The sequence below is a fragment of the Bos mutus genome, chromosome 15 (genome assembly GCF_027580195.1).
Source record: "Bos mutus isolate GX-2022 chromosome 15, NWIPB_WYAK_1.1, whole genome shotgun sequence".
Taxonomy (NCBI): domain Eukaryota; kingdom Metazoa; phylum Chordata; class Mammalia; order Artiodactyla; family Bovidae; genus Bos; species Bos mutus.
Genome location: NC_091631.1, coordinates 57,055,507 through 57,081,868, shown reverse-complemented (window position 1 = coordinate 57,081,868; position 26,362 = coordinate 57,055,507). Strand labels below are relative to the sequence as shown.

Here is a 26,362-nt window from a genome sequence, read left to right as displayed (position 1 = left end):
ATCTATTTGCCATGAAGTGATGGGACCAGATGCCATGATCTTCATTTTCTGAATGTTGAGCTTTAAGCCAACTTTTTCACTCTCCTCTTTCACTTTCATCAAGAGGCTCTTTAGTTCCTCTTCACTTTCTGCCATAAGGGTGGTGTCATCTGCATATCTGAGTTTATTGATATTTCTCCCGGAAATCTTGATTCCAGCTTGTGCTTCTTCCAGCCCAGAGTTTCTCATGATGTACTCTGCATGTAAGTTAAATAAACAGGGTGACAATATACAGCCTCGACGTACTCCTTTTCCTATTTGGAACCAGTCTGTTGTTCCATGTCCAGTTCCAACTGTTGCTTCCTGACCTGCATACAAATTTCTCAAGAGGCAGGTCAGGTGGTCTGGTATTCCCATCTCTTTCAGAATTTTCCACAGTTTATTGTGATCCACACAGTCAAAAGCTTTGGCATAGTCAATACAGCAGAAATAGATGTTTTTCTGGAACTCTCTTGCTTTTTTGATGATCCAGCGGATGTTGGCAATTTGATCTCTGGTTCCTCTGCCTTTTCTAAAACCAGCTTGAACATCTGGAAGTTTACGGTTCATGTATTGCTGAAGCCTGGCTTGGAGAATTTTGAGCATGACTTTACTAGTGTGTGAGATGAGTGCAATTGTGCAGTAGTTTGAGCATTCTTTGGCATTGCCTTTCTTTGGGATTGGAATGAAAACAGACCTTTTCCAGTCCTGTGGCCACTGCTGAGTTTTCCAAATTTGGTGGCATAATGAGTGCAGCACTTTCACAGCATCATCTTTCAGGATTTGAAATAGCTCCACTGGAATTCCATCACCTCCACTAGCTTTGTTCGTAGTGATGCTTTCTAAGGCCCACTTGACTTCACATTCCAGGATGTCTGGCTCTAGGTGAGTGATCACACCATTGTGATTATCTTGGTCATGAAGATCTTTTTTGTACAGTTCTTCTGTGTATTCTTGCCACCTCTTCTTAATATCTTCTGCTTCTGTTAGGTCCATACCATTTCTGTCCTTTATCGAGCCCATCTTTGCATGAAATGTTCCTTTGGTATCTCTGATTTTCTTGAAGAGATCTCTAATCTTTCCCATTCTGTTGTTTTCCTCTATTTCTTTGCATTGATCGCTGAGGAAGGCTTTCTTATCTCCTGCTATTCTTTGGAACTCTGCATTCAGATGTTTATATCTTTCCTTTTCTCCTTTGCTTTTCACTTCTCTTCTTTTCACAGCTATTTGTAAGGCCTCCCCAGACAGCCATTTTGCTTTTTTTGCATTTCTTTTCCATGGGGATGGTCTTGATCCGTGTCTCCTGTACAATGTCACGAACCTCAGTCCATAGTTCATCAGGCACTCTATCTATCAGATCTAGGCCCTTAAATCTATTTCTCACTTCCACTGTATAATCATAAGGGATTTGATTTAATCAAACTTGAATGGTCTAGTGGTTTTCCCTACTTTCTTCAATTTCAGTCTGAATTTGGCAATAAGGATCTGAGCCACAGTCAGCTCCCGGTCTTGTTTTTGTTGACTGTATAGAGCTTCTCCATCTTTGGCTGCAAAGAATATAATCAATCTGATTTCGGTGTTGACCATCTGGTGATGTCCATATGTACAGTCTTCTCTTGTGTTGTTGGAAGAGGGTGTTTGCTATGACCAGTGTGTTCTCTTGGCAAAACTCTATTAGCCTTTGCCCTGCTTCATTCCATATTCCAAGGCCAAATTTGCCTGTTATTCCAGGTGTTTCTTGACTTCCTACTTTTGTATTCTAGTCCCCTATAATGAAAAGGACATCTTTTTTGGGTGTTAGTTCTAAAAGGTCTTGTAGGTCTTCATAGAACCGTTCAACTTCAGCTTCTTCAGCGTTACTGGTTGGGGCATAGACTTGGATTACTGTGATATTGAATGGTTTGCGTTGGAAACGAACAGAGATCATTCTGTCGTTTTTGAGATTGCATCCAAGTACTGCATTTTGGACTCTTTTGTTGACCATGATAGCTACTCCATTTCTTCTAAGGGATTCCTGCCCACAGTAGTAGATATAATGGTCATCTGAGTTAAATTCACCCATTCTAGTCCATTTTAGTTCGCTGATTCCTAGAATGTCGATGTTCACTCTTGCCGTCTCCTGTTTGACCACTTCCAATTTGCCTTGATTCATGGACCTAACATTCCAGGTTCCTATGCAATATTGCTCTTTACAACATCGGACCTTGCTTCTATCACCAGTCACATCCACAACTGGGTATTGTTTATGCTTTGGCTCCATCCCTTCATTCTTTCTGGAGTTATTTCTCCACTGATCTCCTGTAGCATACTGGGCACCTACTGACCTAGGGAGTTCCTCTTTCAGTATCCTATCATTTTGCCTTTTGATATGGTTCATGGGGTTCTCAAGACAAGAATACTGAAGTGGTTTGCCATTCCCTTCTCCAGTGGACCACATTCTGTCAGACCTCTCCACCATGACCCGCCCATCTTGGGTGGCCCCATGGACATGGCTTAGTTTCATTGAGTTAGATAAGGCTGTGGTCTTAGTGTGATTAGATTGACTAGTTTTCTGTGAGTATGGTTTCAGTGTGTCTGTCCTCTGATGCTCTCTTGCAACACCTACCGTCTTATTTGGGTTTCTCTTACCTTGGACGTGGGTTATCTCTTCACGGCTGCTCCAGCAAAGCACAGCCGTTGCTTCTTACCTTGGACGAGGGGTATCTCCTCACTGCTGCCCCTCCTGACCTTGAACGTGGAGTAGCTCCTCTCGGCCCTCCTGCACCCTCACAGCCACTGCTCCTTAGATGTCCACAGTATTTGTACCTGAACCATACCTTTTAGTTTGGGAATACATTCATATACATAATTTCCATTGAGAATTGTGACAAGGCCACATGATGAAATTTTATTCTCAGTTTTCTGATGAGAAAACTGAGGCTCAGGGTAATTAAGTGATGTTGACTCCCACTATTCATCAGAAGCCAAAGGTGTATCCTTCCTTTCACTCCAAGATGTTCACTCCAAGATGTTTCATTGGCTATGAGCAAAACCACTTGCCAATGATTTAAAACTTGCCCTACAAAGGTTAATAATTCAAGAAATATTTGTTGTGTATCTAGTACTTATTGAGTATCTGCTATATTCTTGGGCTCCAAAATCACTGCAGATGGTGACTGCAGCAGTGAAGTTAAAAGATGCTTTACTCCTTGGAAAGAAAGCTGTGACAAACCTAGACAGCATGTTAAGAAGCAGAGATACTATTTTGCTGACGAAGGTTTGTATAATCAAAGCTATGGTTTTTCCAGTGGTCATGTATGGATGTGAGAGTTGTACTATAAAGAAAGCTGAGCACTGAAGAATTGATGCTTTTGAACTGTGGTGTTGGAGAAGACTCTTGAGAGTCCCTTGGACTGCAAGGAGATCCAACCAGTCCATCCTAAAGGAAACCAGTCCTGAATATTCATTGGAAGGACTGATGCTGAAGCTGAAAGTCCAATACTTTGGCCATCTGATGTGAAGAACTGACTCATTTGAAAAGTCTATGATGCTGGGAAGGATTGAAGGCGGGAGGAGAAGGGGACGACAGAGGATGAGATGATTGGATGGCATCACTGACTCTATGGACATGAGTTTGAGTAAACTCCGGGAGTTGGTGATGGACAGGGAGGCCTGGCGTGTTGTGATCTATGGAGTTGCAAAGAGTTGGACACGACTGAGCCACTGAACTGAACTGAACTGTGGTGTTGGAGAAGACTCTTGAGAGTCCCTTGGACTGCAAGGAGATGAAACCAGTCAGTCCTAAAGGAAATCAACCCTGAATATTCATTGGAAGGGCTGATGCTGAAGCTTAAGCTCTAATATTTGGCCACCTGATGCAAAGAGTCGATTCATTAGAAAAGACCCTGATGCTGGGAAAGATTGAGGGCAGGAGGAGAAGAGGGTGACAGAGGACGAGATGGTTGGACAGCATCATCAACTCAATGGACATGAGCTTGAACAAACTCTGGGAGACAGTGAAGGACAGGGAAGCCTGGCATGCTGCAGTCCATGGGGTCTCAAGGAGTTGGACTTGACTTAGTGACTGAACAACAACAATATGCTGGAAACATGATGATGAGCAAAATAGACAGCTTCCCCATTGTCATAGAACCTGGATGTACCTGGCAGGACAAGCACGACCAACAGCATGCAGTGAATTCAGGTGATAAAAGAGAGAACGCATTGGTGACTGGAGCCCCTAGTCTAATCGATGAGATAGGAAATCTTCCTGGAGTGAGTGAGGTTTAAGCTGAGGCCTGAAATGTGGAAGTTAAATGGATGAAGGAGGGAGAAGAATACACAAAGGTGGGCTGAGGTGTCCGAGGCAGCGGTGGTTCAGCAACTTTTGTCTATTTAGGAGGTAGCATCAGTTGGTGAGACTAAGGAATGATTTCGTGTGGGGGCTGGAGGGGAAAGTGGAATTAGGAGTGCCTTTCCTGTCTTGGCCGCCTGGTGGGGCGATGACAGTTCCATTTACTGAGACTGTAGGAGGAGCCCAAGGGTAGAGGTGGGCCGGGATAAGATGGTAATTACCGGGTAGGTCCCATTTTTATAAAAACGAGCCCTAAAAGGCTGCAGCTGGCTAGGTCCAGTGGTATCCCAGGGCTAAGAAGTGAGATAAAGCCCTGATACAGACATGCTGTTAATTTCTCCGTGGAGGTCACCCTAAAGCCGCGGTACCCTTTGTTTCCATTCTGCTGAGGAACTGAAAGGCAGAATGAAGCCTCAGAATGACCACCACCAGCCAGAAGGATTAGGCGAAACATGATGAAATTTAAGAGGGACAAATGTAAATGACACACCTCAGGTTTACAAAATCAGTTTCATGTCAAGGATGAAATCCCTGATCTGACAGCAGCTCATATCCACAGAACCTAAGAGAGTCAGCTGGCTGTGAATCTCACATAAACCAGCAGCGTCATTTGGCTGCCCCTTCTCCCACCTCTAAAGCCTCCTTGACTTTAGCGTCACTGAGGAGCCCAGAAAGGTGGTTATCTGAGAGGAACAGAGACAGACCTGTGAGAGAGATGCAGCAGCCAAGAAGGAGAGATGTCAGTTCAGAGACATGTCTGTTGGTGCCCAGGATTCTAGGGGTCGCTTGGAGTGTGGTCAATGTGCGTCTCCAATAAAATACCTGGAAAAATCAGGGACAAGGGCATAATTCTCAGTGGACCAGGGGCCTCAGAGAGAGGGATTTGTTTGGGTTGGGAGTATAGGAAAGTGTGGACCAAGGAGTGTTAAAAGGAGGAGGAGCCTACCACATCTGCTCAGTGTATTGTTTGTTTCCATCCTGCGTTTGAGGTTAATTAGGTGCCTAGCTGCTCTTATGTGCCCTGCTGTGGGAAATACTGTAAAACACCAACTATAGAAAAACCAGTAGTTCAGACTGTTCTAGTTCAGGCAGCAGGAGCTATTCAGAGGACAGTGAGGTCTGGGAGGACAGAGATCAAAGAGGTCACGGGATAACTGGAGGCCAGGGAAGAAGTCACTGGCAAGGCCGAGTTGGGGAAAATGAGAAACTCAGCTGACTGCAGTCTTGGGAAATAAGGCAGGAAAGGTAAGCAAAAAGCCAGAGCTTGACCCGTTCGGTGGACCAGACAAGGCATGGAGATGTAATGGAGGTCGTGTGGGATGCAGAGTTGACAGAAGTCTCCTGCCTGGTGAAGCTGAATTGAAGGATGACCCTGAATTTGTGAGTTTCACCCTGATCAGTTTCTCCCTTCATAGCCCTGCCCCACATGGCTGATTACCCTTGTGGTGTGCTGAGGGTCTGTAACAGACAGGAGTGCCCAGACAGCAGGAGGTAGGAAACTCTAAGGCAGATCTCTAGAGGAGAAAGCCTGGTGCCTTCTGATGGGAAATCAAACTAAATCAGAGCAAGTGTGATAGCAATTTCTAAATTGCAGTGGAAGAGATTTCCCTTCCTTGTTTTCTTCCTTCCTCTCTCTGTCATTTCCCACGTCCCTCCAACATTTATTGAGCAGTACTCCCAGCTCTCTGTGAAGGGGTGGGGACCCAAATGAGCAGAACACAGGTCCTGCTCCTTGTAGTTCATAGTGGAGAGGGGAAGTGGGACATCTGAATAAGTACTATTATTTCTTTGATTTTAAAATGCACTCTCAACATAATAACAGCTTTTCAGAAGCCAAAAAGAAAAAAAAAACTCAGAAACACAACCACACTAAATGTACACATTATTGCAAAATGTCCCACTTTTAGAAACATTCAAATGTGAAAAAATATAGTGTGTTTCAGAATTGAAACATATGAGCAGCATAATCATTATTATCATAATAGGAGTGGGTGCCCTGACCCATCAGAACATAACAATGTGGGGAAGAATGTGTCTTAGAAGCAGGAGTTACAGCAGTGCGATCATTGTCACAACAGGGAACAAGGCGCCACTGGAACCCACTGGAGGAAGTTCTTTAAGCCTCCTGGGGACAGCGGATTAGGCTTCCAGCAGGGGCTGGTGTTGTAAGGCAATCTTGCAGGCAAACAGTGGTGGAAGAGGTGGATAAGAGGCCAGGGGAGGGGGCTGCAGGCAGAGTGAGCGGTTTTTGCAGAGAGCGCGGTGCATCCTGGGAGCCGCTGCATCTTATCACGGAGATTGTCATTATCAGTGAGGAACAGAGGGGCCTTCAGTCTGGAAGAGTCTGACATGTCTCATCACAAGGACAACAGGGAAGGAGATGTGGGCAGTGTGTGACAGAGCCAGGCCTCTGTGCTAAACTTAACCTGTCTCTTGAAAGCTTTTTCTGCTTCTGTTTACATAAGGCAGAAGCTGATTGCCTCGTGCAGAAGTGATGTGTTCTTCAAAAGAAAGAAAATACAGCAGATTTCAGTCAGTAGGCTTGGAATTTTTCCTTAAGTCTGCTTGGCTGTTTCCTTAAATCTTTTCTCCAGAGCAAGGATGCCCTATAGAAGTGACTGACTGTGTTGCCTCCATGGGCACATGGACCTCGTATAGGTTCTTCTCTGTCTGTCTGTCTGTCTCCTACTCTCTCTTCTTCCCCGTTGCTGTCAATAAGCTGCTCAGGCAGGCAGCCAGGAACCTAGATTTTGTTTAAGTGTATGTGTGTGAGGCTGTTTCTGAATTGCATCCACACAGATTGTCCTTTGGGTATCAGCAGGATGAGGATGCCATTAGCAAGAAATTAATCTCTGTTGGTCCCAGTTTTCAAAGAAAGCCCAATAAATAGCCTGGATGTTCTTCCCAGGAAAGCCCGGTAAAAAAGATGAAAAGTGAAGTGAAGTGTTAATCTCTCAGTCATGTCTGACTCTTTGTGACCCCATGGACTGTAGCTGGCCGGGTTCCTCTGTCCATGGGATTGTCTAGGCAAGAATACTGGAGTGGGTAGCTATTCCCTTCTCCAGGGAATCTTCCTGACCCAGGGATGGAACTAGGGTCTCCTGCATTGCAGGCAGATTCTTTATTGTCTGAGCCACCAGGGAAGCCCTCCCCTCGCCCCCTCTGCAAAAAAAGACAGATGGTTCTGTATTAATTAGGACATTCTCCTGGGCTGTGTGTTTTCATGCTCTTGGGGGAATGGATATTCTCTTGGGGCAGAGAAGCACTCATCTGGTCCTTTCCACATTCAGTCCATAGCCCAATCCCCCTTGGGCCTGAACGGAAGAAGCCCTTGTCTGCTCCTCCTTCATACTTTTTTCTCAGCCCTGAGAGAGCCTTGAGCTGTCTGAGCAGAGAGCCAGGGTACACTGCAAATGGCTCCTGGGGAAATCATCAGCTTGGCTCCTGAAGGTTCTGCCACTGGAGCCTCCTTGGAGCATGTTTCCTTATCTGTTAAATCAGATTGTTTATTATGTAATTTCTGAGGCTCTGTTTCAGTTCTGTGACAGCAAGTCAAACAAAAATAAAGGTCCTTGTTGCTGAATGTTATGAAAAGCTAAAAGCCTTACATATATTATCTCACTGAATCCTCATGGCAACTCCATGTAGTTTAGACTCTTGCTATCCCATTTTACAAATGGGGAATGGAAGCTTAGAGACGTCGTGTACGCAGCTCAGGGAAGCACACCAGTCGGCGGCAGAACTGTAACGAAGGCGGGTCTCTGATTCTTTAGCCGATACTCTTGATGAGTTGTCTCAGCCCATTTTTGCTGCTGCACAAAATCCCACAGACAGGATGACTTAAACCACCAACATTTGTTTCTCAGTTTGGAGGCTGAGAAATCAAAGATCAAGGTGCCAGAAGGATTGATGTCTGGTGAGGTCTGTCTCCCTGCTTTACAGATGGCTGCCTTCTTGCTACGTCTTTGTACAGCAGAGAGGGAGGGAGGGAGGGAGAGAGGGGGAAAAAGAGAAAGAGTGAGTGAGTTCTAGTCTCTTCCTCTTCTTATTAGGGCACTAATCTCATCATAAGGACCCTACTCTCATAAAAAAGAAAAGAAGTGTTAGTCACTCAGTCCTGTCCGACTTTTTGTGATTCCATGGACTGTAGCCCGCCAGGCTCCGCTGTCCTTGGAATTCTCCAGGCAAGAATACTGGAGTGCGTTGCCATTCCCTTACTCCAGGGGATCTTCCCCACCCAGGGATCGAATCCAGGTCTCTGGCTTGGCGAGCAGATTTTTTTACCATCTGAGCCACCAGGGAAGCCCCACTCTCATGAACTCATTTAAACCTAATCACCACTCAAAGGCCCCGCCTCCTAATAACATCACATTTGGGGGCTTAGGGCTTACACACAAAGCTGCCGTGCCTGTGATCAGGACTCTGGAGGTTGATGAACGGGAGGGGAAGTGTGGGAGGGCCCGTGTGACTGAAGCTGAGAGGGCAAAGGTAAGGGAGCCAGGTGGGAGGTATGGAGAGTTCTATTGGACTTCATAGGTAATTTAAATAGTTTGCACTGTATTCTAAGTGCAACAGAAAATCACTGTAAGGTTTTAAACAAGAAAGTAATGTGAACTGAGGAGCATGAAAACAAAATCACTCGCTGCTGTATGGAAGAGGCCCCAGTAGGAACAGGAAACCCAGTTGATGGGCTATGCCCACCAGTCCTTTTTTTTTTTTAATTTCTGTACCACTTGCAATAATTTATTAATATTCCATTTCTTTAATCAAATAGCTGACTAATTTGAAATTATTTGGAAAGCATGGTGAAATTTTATTCACACCACTATATTATGTGCAGAGTATGCTTTTTTATATGATACCTATAAATTAAATATGTAAACTTTGTCTTTCATAAGTATATTTTTGTTCCCTAATGGTGCTCACCAATCTTGTAGATTGTACAAGAGGTAGCAGTCGCTGGGCTAGAGTTGGCAGTGGACATGGAAAGAATAGGAAACTTTAGGGGGGCTTTTTAGGAGGTAAAATCAGCAAGACAAGGGGAGAGGATGGCTAGAGTTAGGGCTGCAGGTAAGACAATGTGCAGAGATAGGGATGGGCAGGCTCATTTTGGACCCTGGTGAGGCAACTTGTTTTTAAGGGGTAATGCTCATTCCTAAAGCTTCCCAAAGTGTCTAGCTGGGTCAGTTAGGATGACTTCACCTGCAAGTTAGACAAATCCCCCAACTCAAAGGTCGTGGACAATTAGGAACCATGTCACATAGCAGAAAGTGTAGCGGTGGTGTGTCTCCCGGACGGTGGGATCAGGCCTGCAATGCCAGCAAGGGGCCGATTTCTCTTCTCTTCCCTCTGCTGAGGAAGGCTCCCAAGCTGCCTTCCCTTGTGGAGGCAGATCACCTTGGCATTTCTAGACAGCAGACACCCAGTCACAGCCACATCCTTGTCAGGCCCAACTGGCCAGACTGAGTCATGTTTCCACCAAGTAAATCAATCTTTGCTCAGACAATGGGTTTTCTCTGACCCCTTAGACGGTTCAGGGTTTTGCTCAGAGCTGAGAAGTGGGGTGAGGATTGGAAAAGTGGACTAATCTGGGGTTCTGTTCAGGGGAAGAGATATTCGGGCTTATTGGGTTTGTCATGAGGTCGTGGACAAACGAGACCCAGCTTTTGCATTTCTTAGACCAACAAATACATCATTAGGGGAGTGGATGTGGGAACTGGCTTCCCAGGTGGCACAGCGGTAAAGAATCCACCTGCTAATGCAGGAGCCACAGGAGATGCTTGTGTTGAGAAGATCTCGTGGAGGAGGAAATGGCAACCCACTCCAGTGTTCTGGCTTGGAAAATTCCATGGACAGAGGAACCTGGTGGGCTACAGACCCTGGGGTCATAAAAAGTCGGATATGACTGAGCGACTGAGCACAGGTAGTACATTGAGCACATGTGGGAACTGGTAATAGGATCGTCCACTTTTAATTTTTACCTTGTAAAGACATTTAAACAATTACCACCTGCTGTCTTTATCATTTCATCAAAAGAACATTCTAAATCAAAGAAAAAAATTTTACATTTAATAAACTTAGCATTATCAAAATTTGCTCTTTTTTCAGATTTCTTATCTGAAACTTGGAAACCACCCTCTTGGACCACTATGGTCCATAGAAAACAGAAGTTCTTAACTGGATCGATGGGCCCACAGGGTCTGTGGAATTGAAGTCAGAGGGCTTTCTTGGGTAGACAGAAATTACAGTTTCATTTTTACTATCCTTTATCTGAAATGTAGCATTTCTTTCAATGACAAGTGTGGCAACAGACTGGCAGTATTAGCATGACCTGTGATTTTTGTTATTAATAGAAATCACAAATATTTTCATATGATATCACAATTGTGGTAGACATCTGGCAATGTCATTCACGCCGATCACTGTATTAAAATTATAGGAGCTATTAGTCACTGTTGGAAGCCTGGGATCCTTCTTGACAAATTCTCCTCCAGTGTGACCACTGTTGTCTGGCAACTCTGTGTATGGGGCGGGCGGCCTCTGGGCCGTGAATTCACATTCTCATGGGGGTGACCCAAGGCGGTCCAATAGTCCTTAACCATATTGTTTGTGGATCAGTGCACAGGAGTTGAATCGTTTTCATGGTTTGCTGAAGTTTTTGCAAATCCGAGTCCCTTTAACATGAGTTTTTTCCTCTTGTTTGGGAATGCAACTTTTGGTGACATAGACGAGTTCAAACATGTCTGGTGGCTGCACCGACTGTCAAAGTGTGATACTTAAAGCAGCTTCTGATTGCTAACAGATTGCAAGTGACGCTGGTCATGGCAGTGTAGTAAGCTCTCCGAGTAGCATAGTCCTTTCTTTTTCTTTTTTGTTCTCCATTTGCACATTCTCTCTGTGTTGTGAAGTAAAGTCCTATCTGCATAGTATATATATGCATGTTGTCCTTGTATCATTATTTTGTGAAAATGTCACACATTAAAAATACATTTGTGGGAAACATTGACAATATGAGAAATGAGAACCATTATTTCACATGAAGCAGTAGCTAAATTCCAGGGAGATCAGGACTCCTGAGCAGCTGGTGTCAGCCCTGGTCTACACAAAGGTGAAAAGATGTTACTAGTACAAACACTGACTAATCATAAACCCTGCCTTCCTTCCTTGTCATAAAATGTAATGAATGTTTTATACTTTACTTAATTAACATACAAATAATTCACTCCTAGGTAGATTTCTCAAACAAATCACTTAGGAACCACAAAGAAAACATTATATTTCAAAAAATGTCACTGGAACAAAAATATTTTAACTTTATTATTTTTTTATGGACTCAATTTATCTCTAGCTGGCAAAGAAATGAAGGTCTATGAAAACTATGTACCTGGTTTCATTTACATTAATTAAGCAAAAGGACACAAGATCACAATGATTTCTTTACTTTTGTGGAGAAATTATTGCAAAAGGAATTTTGAAGTCAGGAAGACTGAAAGAATATATCATGTCTGCCCATCTAAAACATGCATCTAAATAAAATGAAGGTATTTTTGTGTGTATGTGAATGAAGAACCTCAATTTCAAAAAGGTAGGATACTTCAAGGGCTTCCCTGGTGGCTCAGACAGTAAAGAATCCACCTTCCATGTGGGAGACCTGGGTTCAATCCCTGGGTTGGGAAGATCCCCTGGAGGAGGGCATGGCAACCCACTCTAGTGTTCTTGCCTGGTACATGCCATGGACAGAGGAACCTGGTGGGCTACAGTCCATGAGGTTGTAAAGAGTCCGATATGATTGAGCGACTAAGCACAGCACAGGATAGATACTTCAAAATGTGGATTTGCCATATCCTGGAAACCTTTTCCAGAAGAGTTCTTGAAGTTGCTTACCAAGTGCTAAACAAAAGCCTCACGTGACTGGGGAAACCTGAAATCACAAAAGCTGGGAACACAGAATGGACTGGAAGTGGCTCTTCGGGTCAAGGGAGGTGTTTCCATGGAGAACTGGTGGAGTATTTTGAAGTGGATGACGGAGGAATTGGCAGCTTTGTCATTCTCCTCCATGAATCACTGGAGGGAACTATTAGCATCTTACAATACAGCTACCTGCTTCTTTTGTTCACGGTGACCCACATCGAAAAAGAATTCTTGTTCTGTAGGTGACTTGGAAATTACAAAGACCACTGACATTTTGGAGACCGTGTGTGTAGCTTCTTTTTTTTTTTCAAACAAACTCAACTGGACAGAAAATCTATTGATCTTTGCACGGGACCTCCTGTGATGATTAGTTGTGCATCTACGTTAGTGGAAAAGGGAGCACCTTATATTGTTATCGCTTGCTGCATTTAATAGACATATTCTGGTTTTTCCCAAAATCCTGAGGGAAGTTTTGTTGACAGCCATAAAAAGCCATCAACTTTATCAAAAGTCAGTCTCTGAATCAGTATTTTTACAGGTTTTATCAAGAAACCATAGCAGAAAATAATGAGCTTCTCTATCACAGAGAAGCCCATTGAATTCAAGAGGAAAGTTTTACTTATTCTAAAAGAAAAAGAAAATCCATTCTGGGAACACTTTGAAAGAATTTTGTCTGTGCGTTGGTTGGCTTACCTGGCAGATGTTTTTAACCGTATGAATGAAATGACTCTTTCAATTCAAGGCCTTGATATCATTATTATGAATGCTTCTGAAAACATTACGAGCTTTCTTGGCTGATATGAGGCTAACGTCTTTCAAACTTTCAAATGTTGGGGGAAGTGCTTTAACCTCAGTGGAGTTGAGTTACAATATGCTGTCAATTTATTTGAAAAGAGTAATCTATAAACACCTGGAAACACTTTAGAACTCTTGCAAAAGTTATTTCTGTCTTGATGGTAGCAAAATTGAACCCTAGAGTCACATTCTTTTTCTTTCTGATATAAACTGAATCAACAATGTTGAGCTAGCCAAAGATGAATTCATTGATCTTAGGACCAAAATAACCGCTATAACTAAAGTTTCACTGAAAAGCCTTAAAGAGTTATCCTGATCTCTGGGAGACAATTATCTCTACTCTGTGAAGTTCCTGACAAGCTTTAATTTCATTTTCAACACTGTATCTTTGAGGATTGGATTTTCAACTTTGTAACCATAAAAAAATCAGTTGGAGTTCGACAGGATGTGTGTTTATTTTGCCAAAGACCAGTCTACCATCTTATGTTCTTATTCTAGGTAAGCAAAAAGTGTTCATATGGGTATGTCTTTAAAAATTAAAATTTGAACTTCCTTGGTGGCCCAGTGGTAAAGAATCCACCTGCTAATGCAGAGACACAGGTTCAATCCCCGATCCTGGGAGATCCCATATACCTCAGAGCAACTAAGCCCGTGTGACCAACTATTGAGCCTGTGTCCTAGAGCCCGGGAACCAAAACCACAGAGCCCGTGTGCCACAACAGCTGAAGCCTGTGCACCCTAGAGCCCGTGCTCCACAACCAGAGAAGCCAGTGCAGTGAGAAGCCTGTGCACCAGCCCCTACTCTGCACAACTAGAGAAAAGCCTGCAGCAACCAAGACCCAGCACCGCCCAAAATAAAGAAATAATTAAAAAATAAGATTTACCTCGACTGTATTTCAAATGTAATGTTTCATTTTTAATGTCATACAGAGTATCAAATTTATCACTATATAATGAATATATTTAAAAACAATTGCATTTTGGTATATTTACAAGTGACTTAGCATCCATGCATGCACTGGAGAAGGAAATGGCAACCCACTCCAGTGTTCTTGCCTGGAGAATTCCAGGGACAGAGGAGCCTGGTGGGCTGCCGTCTATGGGGTCACACAGAGTCGGACATGACTGAAGCGACTTAGCAGCAGCAGCAGCAGTTTTTTTTTTTTTGGTAACCTTGCATATTTATTTTGCACATTGAAAACCTTTATTCTAAGAAAGGTCCACAAACTTCATGAAACTGTCCAAGGGATCCCTGTTATAAAAACAACAATGAAGTCCTGATCTAAGAGGACATGATTTAAGCTCTCAAGTTGCTTAAATATGGGAAAAGGGGAGGTTGGCTGTGTCTTTTGGAGGCTGGAGAAAGAGAAGCTCCCCTGACATCAGGCTAGGCCATCTGTAAGAGTCCTCTGCTTCCCGGAGAACCCACTGACAGCCATGAATATTCTACCCCTTCACACCCAGGACAAGGGAAGAAAGGGAAAGATAGCCCCCAGTAAGAAGGCAACCCTTCTTATCCTCCCATAATAACTGGTTTTAGGAAACTTGGCCACTTTTCAATCAATCCCAAGTACTGAAATGAAATGCAATGTTGAGTTCTTCCTGTGTGTATGGAGTGTGGCATTGGAGGGCCACAGAGAAGAGGATTACAAGGTTTCTTCCCTCAAGGAGTTAATTTATTTGTGGAGACAAAACTAGTGCATAAAACAATTAAGGAGAATTAAATGCAAAGCGAGGTGGTGTCTTGAGAAAAACCTGCCTGTTGACTTTTTATCACAGTATCCCCAGAGTTTAGAGTATTGCTTGGCACATAGAGTGTACTAGAAAAATATTTTTTGAATGAAAAAATTGATGACTGAATTTTAAAATTAACACTTATTGTTATGAGAGTAATACATGTTCATTAGAGAAAATTTGAAAATACAGAGGAATATAAAGCATTAGCAAAGAAAAAAAGCAGTGAACATTTTCCATATTTCTTTCTCCCCCCCATATACACATGTACAATACACACACTCACACTTTTTTTACAGAACAGAATTGAGGCCTGAGTTTTATTGCTTGAATTTTTTTCTCTTAAAATTATACTGTGAATATTTTTCTGTGCCATTAACTATTCTTCAGAACATTATTTTTTATGGCTTCGTTATATAGTATTCTATAAATAATAAATCATGATGTAGCCTAACGTATTAACCACTTTCCTCTTTTTGAGCATTTGGAAACGTTTTATAAGACCAAGAGCTGCATTTATTTGTCGCTTGTTCTGTTCCAAGTGTTACGATGATTTTCCCCCCTCTTCATACATGATCTCATTGAATTTCCTTCTCACAGTGATCCAATGAGGAGGAATCCATTATACCCACCTTACAGAGGGAATACCTGGACATGGGAGAAGCGAGGTACCAAAGGTCAGGGTGCTGGTAAGTGACAAAGCTGGGATTCAAACCAGGTCGTGTCTAATGTCAAGGTGCGGGTCCTGCAAGCATGACTCTAGACCCCTCCCCTGGCGTGTGTGAGGAAGGCACGTGACTCCTTGGGCACTACGGGGTTGCAGAAACACACATCCGCAAGGTGAGTGAGTGGGATGGCAACCAAAGCCCAGACGCGAAGGAGGGAATGCCTTTCAGGTCCGCAGCTGCGGAGACATCGTGATGGACTAGACCAAAGCAGAGCGTCTCAAAGAGTGTGTTTCAAGAGAGGCATTTCAGAAGTGAGAGCCAAGGTGTGTTCCAAGTTCTCTGCTCCTAACTTCAGGCAGGGGAGAGACTAAATCCCTCTTTTATATCTTCTTGCTATTGAGTCATCTGACCAAGAGCCTTCATGCAATGGCTGAACGAAGGGCCATGAAAAGCAGAGGGTGGCTCTGCTCTCAAGCCTTCCTGCTCCTTCTCCTGGATGAGTGGTGTCAGAGAGGAGCTCGGAAGCTTGACAGGGTGGAAGGCAGGGACCCCAGCTCTACCGCAGGGAAGAACCACGGGGCCTTGAACTGAGCACAGCTCTTCAGTTGGGGCAGGTCGGGGACCAAGTTTACGTGATCAGATGTCCTGGTATAGCTGGGAAGGAATGGGGTGGTTTCTCTAGATGCAGGACCTTCTTTGTCAAAATTGAGAAAGTCCCAGGCAAAATGGAATGGTTGGTCACCAGCGGCCTAGGCTTTTCTCCATGTGAGGGCTCATTCTCTAGGAAAGGTCCAAGAAGTTTATTTATCTACTTATTGGTTGATTGATTGATGGGTGGAAATATAACAAGTCCTTTATATACTAACAAGTTCCATTCAGAGAGTGTGTCTGTAAGTCCAATTTGTTTGTTAAGTCTAACAAAGTTAGCCTAGGTATCCAACTAACACAATTGGCTATAAGCACTATACTGTATTAGGTTTATATTCATACAAATAATATATAAAAAAACACAAAAAGTGAAACATTTAAAATCTTACAGTGCAATACCTCGAAAAGCACAGGAATACAGTATAACAGCTGGCATACAGGGGCTGGCATCGAGTGAACAGGCAGGAAGCGTTCCTGACTGGAGGAGGGAGAGGAGGTGGGAGATGGTAAGAGATGATGGATCGTCAGCAACAGGAGATGGAGGGCGAGCTGCAGTGTCACACAGGCCTGACTTTGATGGCGCAGGCTCTGCTTCCTGATTGGGTTCAATTCTGTCTACCTTCTTGGAAAAATGATCCAGTGCCATCTGGGTAGTGCTGTACCAGCAACATCACTGGTACTTTTGTGTTTGCTTCTGGACATTCTGGGCTTGAAACAGAAATACTGTACTATTGTACTCTATATGGTATTGCATAGTACTGTACTCTATAAAGTACACAAAAGCACAAACACTCATAGAGGATTCATGCATGTGACAATGTATGTCAGACACGTGAACAGACCTTACATGGTTGGACATGCAAATGCACGTTTGCATCTTTGAAAGCTCACAACTTGAAATTTCATACGTAAAAGACTTACGAATAGTTGACTGACAGTGTCATATTAGTGTCAGATATACAATATAGTGATTTGATATTTTTATAGATTATACTCCATTGAAAGTTGTTATAAAATATTAATTACAGTCCCTGTGCTGTATATTACATTCTGATACTTTATTTATTTTATACCCAGTAGTTTGGGCCTCTTAGTCTCTTTCCCTAGCTTCCCCTTCCCCTAATCCTCTCCCCACAGGTAACCACTAGTTTGTTCTCAGGTAGGTGTCTGGAAAGAGTCGTTTGTGATCCAGGACCCAGGGCTGTCTGCACATGCTCACCTCCGTTCCTCACCCTTGCAGCCTGCCTCTCCCTCTGTGCCTTCACTGAAGCTGTGTCCACCAGGGTCTCTGATGGCCCATGTACTGCTAGATTCTGGGCACTTTCAGTCTAAGCCCTGTCGCTCTCACCCAGGGGCCTCCCTGCTTCCAGTCTTGCCCCTTCAGTCTATTCTGAACCCCAAAGACAAAAGTGATCCTTTCCTATTTTTTTCTATTGAGAAATAATGTATATACAGCAAAATTTACCTACATTAGTATACAATTCTGCATGTCTTGACAAATGCATCCAGTGGTTTAACCATCAGTGCAATAGAGAACAGTTCTATCACTCCAAATAATTTTTCTGTGTCTACCTCTTCCCTTACTCTCAGCTCTGATAACCACTGATTCGTTTCTGTCTCTGTACCTTGCCTTTTCAGAATGTCATATAAATAGAACAATGTACTGTGTAGCCTTTGAGTCTGGCTTTTTTCACTTGGCACATGTATTTGTAATTCATTCATGTTGTGTATATCAGCAATTATTTCCTTTTTGAGACTGATTAGGATTAGGATCAGTTGTATAGATATTTTATGCTGTTTATCTATTCCCCAGTTGAGGGATATTTAGTATTTTCCAATTCGGGGAAAATAGAAATGAAGTTGCTCTAAAAATTCACATACAGATTCAGATTATTTGGTGCATGTAGGTTTCCAGTTTACTTGGGCAGACACCTGGGAGGGATGTGATAGAAGTATGTTTCACTTCATAAGAAATCTTTAAACTTCCAAAGGGACTATGGAAGGGACTGTGCTTATTCTGAATCCCCTCCAGCAATGAAAGAGAGTTCCAGTTGCTCTATGTCCTCACCAGCACTTTGTATTACCAATTACAAAGATCATTTTAGCCATTCTACTAGATGCATAGTGTTATCTCATTGTGGTCTTTTCAATAAAAAATTATTTACTGATTGGTTCTTGGCTGCTCTGTGTCTTCCTTGCTTTGCTCAGCTCTCTCTAGTTGCAGCGATCAGGGGCTTCTCTTCCTTGTGGAGTGTGGGCTTCTAATGGCAGTGGCTTCTCTTGTTGCAGAGCACGGGCTTTAGGCACGCAGGCCTCAGTAGCTGTGGCTTGGACCCAGTACTTGTGGCACATGGGCTTAGTTGCTCTGAGGTATGTGGCATCTTCTCAGACCAGGGATCAAACCCATGTCCCCTGCATTGGCAGGTAGATTCTTACCCACTGCAACATCAGGGAAGTCCTTGTTGTGGTTTTAATTTGTATTTCCCTAGTGGTTAATGTTCACGTACTTACTGCCACAATTCTTTTGCCCATTGAAAGCATCTGTTCAATTATTTTACCAATGAAAAAAAATGGACTGTTTGCTTTTTTATTATTGAGTTTTGAGAATCCTTTATGTATTCCACGTCAAGTCTTTGATCAAGTATGTGATTTATAAATATTTTCTCCCTGACCATAGCTTGTCTTTTTATTTTTGTAATGGTGTCTTATGAAAAGCAGAAGTTCTTAATTTTGGTCAAGTTTATTTTCTCAAAATGGTGTCAGGGCTAGTAAATATTTGCCTAGTCCAAGTTCATAAAGATTTCATCCCATGCTTTCAAGTAATAGTTTTACAGTTTTTGCGTCTAGGTCTGTGTTCCATCTTGAGTTAATTTCTGTTATATGATATGAGAAATGGATAGAGGTTCTATTTTTTTTTTCTTCTTTTGCTTATGGGTTTCTAGTTGTTCCAGTGTGGGACAGTGAATTGAATTGCCTTTGAAATTTTTGCCCAGATATATGTACATCAATTTCTAAATGCTCTGTTCCCTTGATCTACATGTAGAAGACTGCTGCTAAACATTTAAGAACCGGCTTTGGGGAGAAGAGCAGGGGTGGGCTGGAGGAGTTCTAGTTTGTAGTGCTTGCTGATGTTTATTTCTTAAATATTCTCACAATAGACAGTTTCAAGCAGCCAATTTGACATCAACCAACTTGTAAAACTCTCGAAAATTTAATAGGTGGCTCCCATGAGCTGCCATGACTCCAGCAAACCACTCTGTGTATTCTGTTCTCCTAAACCACACTGTTGTGATTACCATGGTTTTATCCTAAGTCCTGAAGTCAGGTAATGTGATTTCTCAAATTTTGTTCATCAGAGTTGTTTTGTCTATTCTAGTTCCTTTGTCTTTCTATGAACATTTTTGAATCAAAGGATTGATTCCCACAAAAATTCCTGCAGAGATTTTGATTGAAATGTGTTGAATCTGTAGCTCACTCCAGGAAAAATTGGTATCTTAAAAACCCCAAGCCTTCAAATCCATGAACAATATAGCTTTCATTTATTTATATATATTTTTTATTTCTTTCATCAGTGCTTTCTAGTTCATGGCATACTGATCTTGTGCATATTTTGTTAGTCTTATACTTCAGTGTTGCATGGTTTTGGGGTGCTACTATAAATAATATTTTTGCAAATTCCCATTTCTAATTATTCATCGCAAGTCAATATGAATACAATTGCCTTTTGTATATTGTGAGACTTTGGGGAAATCACTTACATGGATTCTAACTAGTTTTTTGTTGTTTTTGTAGATTCTATATGATTTTCTACCTAGACACTCAGGTTGTGTATAAATAGAGTTTGTACTTCATTTCCAATTTGCATTCATTCATCCATTCATCCCACCAGCTGGGACTTCCAGTGTGCTGATGAGGAGAAGTGAGAGTGGACATCCTTGCTTTGTTCCCATCTGAGGGAGAAAGCATTCAGAGTTTTACCATTAAGTGTAATATTATCTGGAGGTTTTCTGCAGTTGTCCTTTGTCAGGCTGAGAAAAACCGCTTCTATTTCTAGTTGGCTGAGTTTTCACCATGAGTGGGTGCTTTTTCAAGAGCTTTTTCTGCATTTATTAAGATGATTACATGGTATTTTTCTGTGGGTTGAATTGTAACCTTCCAAAATATATGTTTAAATCCCTAAACCCAGTTCCTACAAATGTGACCCTGCTGGGAAATAGGGACATTGCAGCTGTAAGCAAGTGAAGATGAGAGCATATTAGACTAGGGTGGACCCTAAATCCAATGCCTTGTGTCCTTCTGTGGAGAGAGAGATTTGAAGACACAGAAGTGGATCCGTTCCAAGACTCTCGCATTAGACGCATCACTCCCGTCTCTACCTCTGTCTTCACGTGGTATTTTCCCTCGTGGGTCTGTCTCAAATCGCCCTTTGCTTTTTCTTATAAGGACAGCAGTCATTGAATTTATGGCTCAACTTAAATCCAGGATGATTTCATCTTGAGTTTCTTAATTGAATTACATCTGCAAATAACCCATTTCCAAATAAAATCACATTCACAGTGCCAAGGGTCAGGACTTGGATGTATATTCTTGGGGATCACTATTCAATCCAATACATACACTTAATTTTATATGTATCTGTACCATATACTTATTTGTTTGCTCAGCTTTCTCTCTTCATCCTGTATGAAATTCCCACTTGGGGGGGGGAGTTTTGCCTGTTATATTCGCTTTACAGCTCTCTCTCAGTACCTGGAAGGGTGCCAGTCATAGTGTAGCTGTTCAGTAAATCTTTGTGGAATGAATGAATGAGTGACTCTCACTTCTCCTTGCTTCAGCATCAGACAGGGCTGTGTACCTTTTATCCCAAGACTCCTCTTCCCTGGTCTCTAAGACCATCCACTCCTCCTTCTTTGTTCCTCCTTTGCCTTCTCTGCTTGTTCCTTCTTCTGTGTCCATTGTTGGAGCCCCTTTCTGTCTCACCCCTTAACCAGTGGGTCCCCAGTCTTCTTTTCTTTTTCTTTTTTGTTTAAAAACTGAAATATAATTGATTTACAATGTTGTGCCAATCTCTGCTGTACAGCACTGTGGCTCCGTTATATTCTATAGACGTTTTTGGGTATTCATTTCCATTATGGTTTATCACAGGATCCTAAATATAGTTCCCTGTGCTCTATAGCAGGACCTTGTTGTTTAGCCCAATCTTCTTTTCTACTACTCTATTTCTTCTCCCCAGGAAGCTCACTCAGCTCTGACCAGTCACTTGCTAGATGTATGTGACTCACATATCTGTATCTTCACCACAGCATTTCTTCTGAGTCATATTTCCACTTTCCCCTTTTATCTGACTCATCCTTATAATTAATGTTCCCAACACTCTGACACATTTTTTTCCTCCAACCCTCTTTCCAGTATCACCAACCCATCATCATTGTTGCTGTTGTTTAGTTGCTAAGTCGTGTCCGACTCTTTGTGACCCCATGGACTGTAGCCCACCAGCCTCTTTGATCCATAGGATTCTCCAAGCAAGTATACGGGAATGAGTTGCCATTTCCTTCTCCACCACCAGCCTCCCAGTTACCAAAGTCAGAACCTTGGAATCAGCCTTAACTGTGCTATTACTACAACCTATCTCTCACTAGGTCCTTGTAAAGTTCGCCTCTTAAAGACTTCTTGGATCTGTCGGCTTCTCCACATCCCCACTGCTACAGTTCAGCCCCTCTCATTCTCTCCCAGTCTCTCTGCTTCTTTCCAAGATGCAAAAATTTCTCTACTGCTTTTCATCATAACCCCTCTCGTGACTGCCCTGCCTACAGTTAAGACAGACACGTACCCTCCCCAGGCTGTCTCCTGAGGCCTGCTCCTTGGTTTCTGTGACCCAGTTGCACTGACCTTGCAGTTCCCCAAGTTCACTAATTTCATGGATTAGATAGACCAGAGGGCCCTGGGAAGCAGACCAGTCCACCAGACAAATTCCTGGTCCCTGTCTGCCTGTTTGCTTTCCGGTCCCTTGGACCCTGGGAAAATTGTGTTGAAAATTGTTGGGACAGAAAACATTACCAAAAAAAGAGAGACGGTTTTAACATTTGGAGGTGGGGGAGCTGTCTTCAGGAGAGATTTGGGGTTCTGCTTTACTCTCAGGTTGTGGCAGTTTCTTGGAGAACTACCATTTCATCCCCGCTCTTTGGCATTAATTGTTGGGATCGATGCTGCAGCAGTTATATAATGTTTATTGCAACCACCACATATCTGAGGCTTAAGTGTTGCTAAATGTCACTTTCACGCTCCCCAGTGTATGGTGTGTAATTATAACTGGTTCACTACCTTCTTTGTGAGGGAGGCAGATGCTTTTAGCCTGAAAAGGAGAAGAGAGACGCATTGTCTCTAATCTTAGGAAAAGCACTCATTTCCGGAGAGATCCTGGGTGGAGGGAGAGGAGCGTGACATGGGCTCTTCATCACAAACACCTTTGCTGGGTGTCACCTAGAAAGTGCAGGACCCCTCCTCCCTGCCTTCCCCCCGAGGCTGCAGTGGGCATCTGTGACCCTGAGATCAAATTCAAGGGCAGAGGGAGATAGACCAACTGGGGATCAGAATGACAGCCAGTGAAGCAATGAAACAGGTGTCATCACATTACAGAAATGTGACCTGAAAGAAAGAGCCATGGGTGGGCCGGCGGTGATGTGGCTTGGGTCTGTATCTAGCTGTGTGGCCTTGGATAAGTCACTTTGACTTTCTGATTTCACTTTTGTCATATGTCAAATGGGGATAATAAATCCTGCCTGTACTACCTCAGTTAAATCCAACCCTAAGACTATGATTTATTGAGTGCTGCTGTATTCAAGGTACCAGAGGACCCAGCAGTGCACACAGCAGGCATGGTCCTGCCCTCGGTGAGTTGAGGTCTATGGCAGGAAAACTGTGAGTCGCAAGCCAAATCTGGCCTGGGCCCTGTTTTTGTACAACCTATCAGCTAAGAATGGATTTCACATGTTTAAAGGGTTATAAAAAAAAAATAAGAAGAATAAGAATATGCAATAGAATGTGTGTGTGGCTAAAAGGCTCAAGATGTTTATCTGGTCCTTTACAGAAGGACTTTTGATGACCCTTGGTCTGGAACTTGACAGCCACCACGTGGGCACCGAGCACTTGACACTTGGCTGGAGACGCGCTGTGATCCTCCGTGTCCTGTGGTGGGGCTGGTGTGTGTGCCATGAGGTTCCTCCCCACTTCTCACTGCCCCCCTGTGCCCTCCTCCTGTTACCCAGCCCCCAGGCCTCTCATGCCCTTCTGTAACCCATGTGGCTCAGTGGTAAAGAATCCGTCTGCCATTGGAAGAGATGCAAGAGACACAGGTTTGACCCCTGGGGCAGAAAGATCCCAGGAGGAGGAAATGGCAACCTACTCCAGTATTCTTGCCTGGAAAATCCCGTGGACCAAGGAGACTGGCCATGGGGTCCCAGACAGTTGGACATGACTTAGCGACTGAGCAGGCGGGCTGTAACTGATAGAGCCACTCTTTCCTCCTAAAGTGCCTGCATTTGATCTTGGAAAAGCAAAGGCTTCAAAATCCTAATGGAAATGCCGTAGGAGAAATACATTTTATTAGGAACCAGGAAATCTAGATGAATAAAACGCCAAAGAGCCACTAACATTAAGGTCTTGCTAAGTGTTTCACAAGCATTATTTTACTGAATCCAACAGCAATAGCAGGAGAACTCAATGTCCTGAGTTTACAAATGAGAAAAATGGGAGTGCAGAGACCTAAGTGACCTTCCTGGCTGGCAGGTGGCAGAACCTCCATCCACTGACCTGAGTATGGTGCTCTTCCCGTGATCTTAGAGGTCATTCAGGGTCCAGGGTTTGTCCTGCATGAGGGGTAATAAGGGAAAGCAGGTAGTGGTATTGGGGTTAGTCGGTCTGGGGTAGTGGACACAGCTGTGACCAAGGCATCAAAAGATGTAGACTCTGTCCCCAGGGCTGCCCCTTATTAACTGGGTCAGGCTCTTCCCTCTCAGGCCTGGAGGTCCTCATCTGCAGCAAGTATGGTACTGTCTACTCCCAGGGGCTCTTAGCACTCACGTCCTGAGAGTTAGAGTCAAAGCCAAGTGCAGGGCCTCGCAATGCCAGCCCAGGCACCCACTCCCTCTAGGTCACCTGGGAAGTGGTTTAAAAATGCAGGTTTCTGGGCCCCCCTCTGAACTGCCTCCTCTAGTACCTGTGAAGTGAGGTGTTAGAATCTGTGTTTCTGAATCTTTCTGTTGAAACTTCAGTTTTATGAACCAGTTAGTTAGAGACTGTGGTTTATTTTTACTAGAACTTTGGTATCAGCACTTTCGAAGCAAGGGTCTCCAACTGTCTTTCTTTGTTTGTCTCATCTAATTAAGATGATAATCTTGTCAGTACTAGTTTCAAAATATAACTGGGATCCAGCCATTTCTCACCCCTTCTATAGGTTGTCATCACAGTCCTGGCCACCATGATCTCTCACCTAGATTGCTACAGAGAGACCGTGTCCCACGGCAGGTTAGGAACAGGGGACCTAGGTTCAGAACCTGGCTCCATTGCTTGCTAACCTCTCCATGCCTTAGTTCCTTAGCTGTGATGTGGAGATTATTACATGAGTTAATACATGATAACATATGACATGATAATTCCTCAACAGATATCATGTACATTGCAAAATCTCTAACTGATGTCTCTTCTAGGCCTATTATGATCCACCTTCCACCCAGCATGAGAGAGATTTAAAAACATAAATCAGGTTATGTTACTATCCAACTTAAAACCTTCTAAAAGCTTCAACCTCGCCATTATACTCTGGATGAAATCAAAACTGTTTTCTACAGCCTGGGAAGCTTTACAGGTTCAGCCCTAAACACTCTCTCACCCGTTCTTCCCCTTACATGCTCCACTGTAGCCGCGATGACTTTCTTGCTGCTTCTTAAACACAGCAAGAGCATTTGGGCCTCAGGACTTTTGCACTAGCTCTACCTACTTATGGCCTGAGATTATATTTGTTTACATTGTTGCCTTGCCCACTAGATTGGAAACAGGCATGAAAAACTGTGCCTGGCATATCCCATGTGTGGATGAGTCCTTGCCCTCTTTCTCCTGCCTCCCCAGCTCCACCTTCTACCCCTCGCCCCTCAACTTGAGCTCTGGCTGGCTTCTTTTCTGCTTCCACTTCTCCCAGCTCAGACTGTTCTGTGGTGAGTGGTCTGGACATTTAGCTGTAGTTTATCAAGGCAAAGGAAATCATTCTCTGGGAAATCATAACTTGATATACACGTTGCTTTTGCACCACTTTGGTGTGCTCTAATGAATCCCGGAGAGGAAGAAATATTTCTGGAGACACAAGTTGCCCCGCCAGGCCTTTTGTCTTTCCTGTCAGGAGGGGTGGAAGCTATTTATTACCCCTTACTTCCCTCCCGGAATCACGGGCAGGAGGCTGCTGTAGGTGCGACTGGAACCTTCATTATTCATCTGAGTTTTCATCTGATCAGTAAATCTACCTCTTGAACGTGGCTGTCTGTATTTAATGTATCTAGGGAGTGGGCTAATTAAGCACCAAGTTAGATAGCCTCTTCATAGGCATTTTATGGTCTAGAATTTTCCCTGTGACTCATGGAATTTCTCCCCAAAGGAAATAAATCCAAGTTCAGCTTCTTGAGCCGTGAGAGATCAGATGCCAGCCATTCATTTTCTTGGCTCCCCTCTCAGCTCATGCCAGCTTCTTAGCCCTTCTCTCCCACGGCCACTGCTCTTATGCTGTGGCTTAATCCCCCAAGCTCTGTGTTGGTAAAATTGAGATCATACGATCCATCTCGTGGTTGTGGTCAGGATTCAGCGTGTCACTCTCATAAGTCCTTATCTTAGTGCAAGGGGTGATATGCAAAAATACTTACCCACTAGTGGCCCAGGCTGGCAAGTTGTGCCAATGCTGGGGCATTGGAGATGTCGGCAGGGTAGTTGTTGAAGTGTAGGGGGCTCTAGGGGGTCTCAGAGGTGGAGTGGTGTGGCCAAGGTGATGGGAGCCCTCGTGAGGTTGGGAGTAATGAAATATAACTGGTATGACACACTTCAGTATTGCAACAATGTGGATGTCTGTACTGCAGAGTCCTGGCCAATGGCTAGCTGGCACACGAGAGCTTCTGCTGGCTCCTCCTGCCTGCCCCTTCATGGCAGCCTTAGCTTTCTTTACTTCTCTGCTTGTTCCTGGTTCTGTCCCACATCTGACTTGCTGCTGTTGACCTTT

General features: G+C 43.5%; 1 long non-coding RNA gene across 4 annotated transcripts in view; it reads left to right on the top strand.

Moving 5' to 3' along the window:
• LOC138990958 (uncharacterized) overlaps window positions 1-26,362 on the top strand; it is a 135,285-nt gene that overhangs the window by 88,022 nt on the left and 20,901 nt on the right. For 3 of the 4 annotated variants that reach the window (XR_011466986.1, XR_011466987.1, XR_011466985.1), the window contains exon 2: window positions 15,392-15,480. The exons of the other annotated variant lie outside the window; for it this stretch is intronic. This is a non-coding gene — a long non-coding RNA (uncharacterized lncRNA). The remainder of the gene's footprint in view (window positions 1-15,391; window positions 15,481-26,362) is intronic. 4 annotated transcript variants of the gene reach the window in all.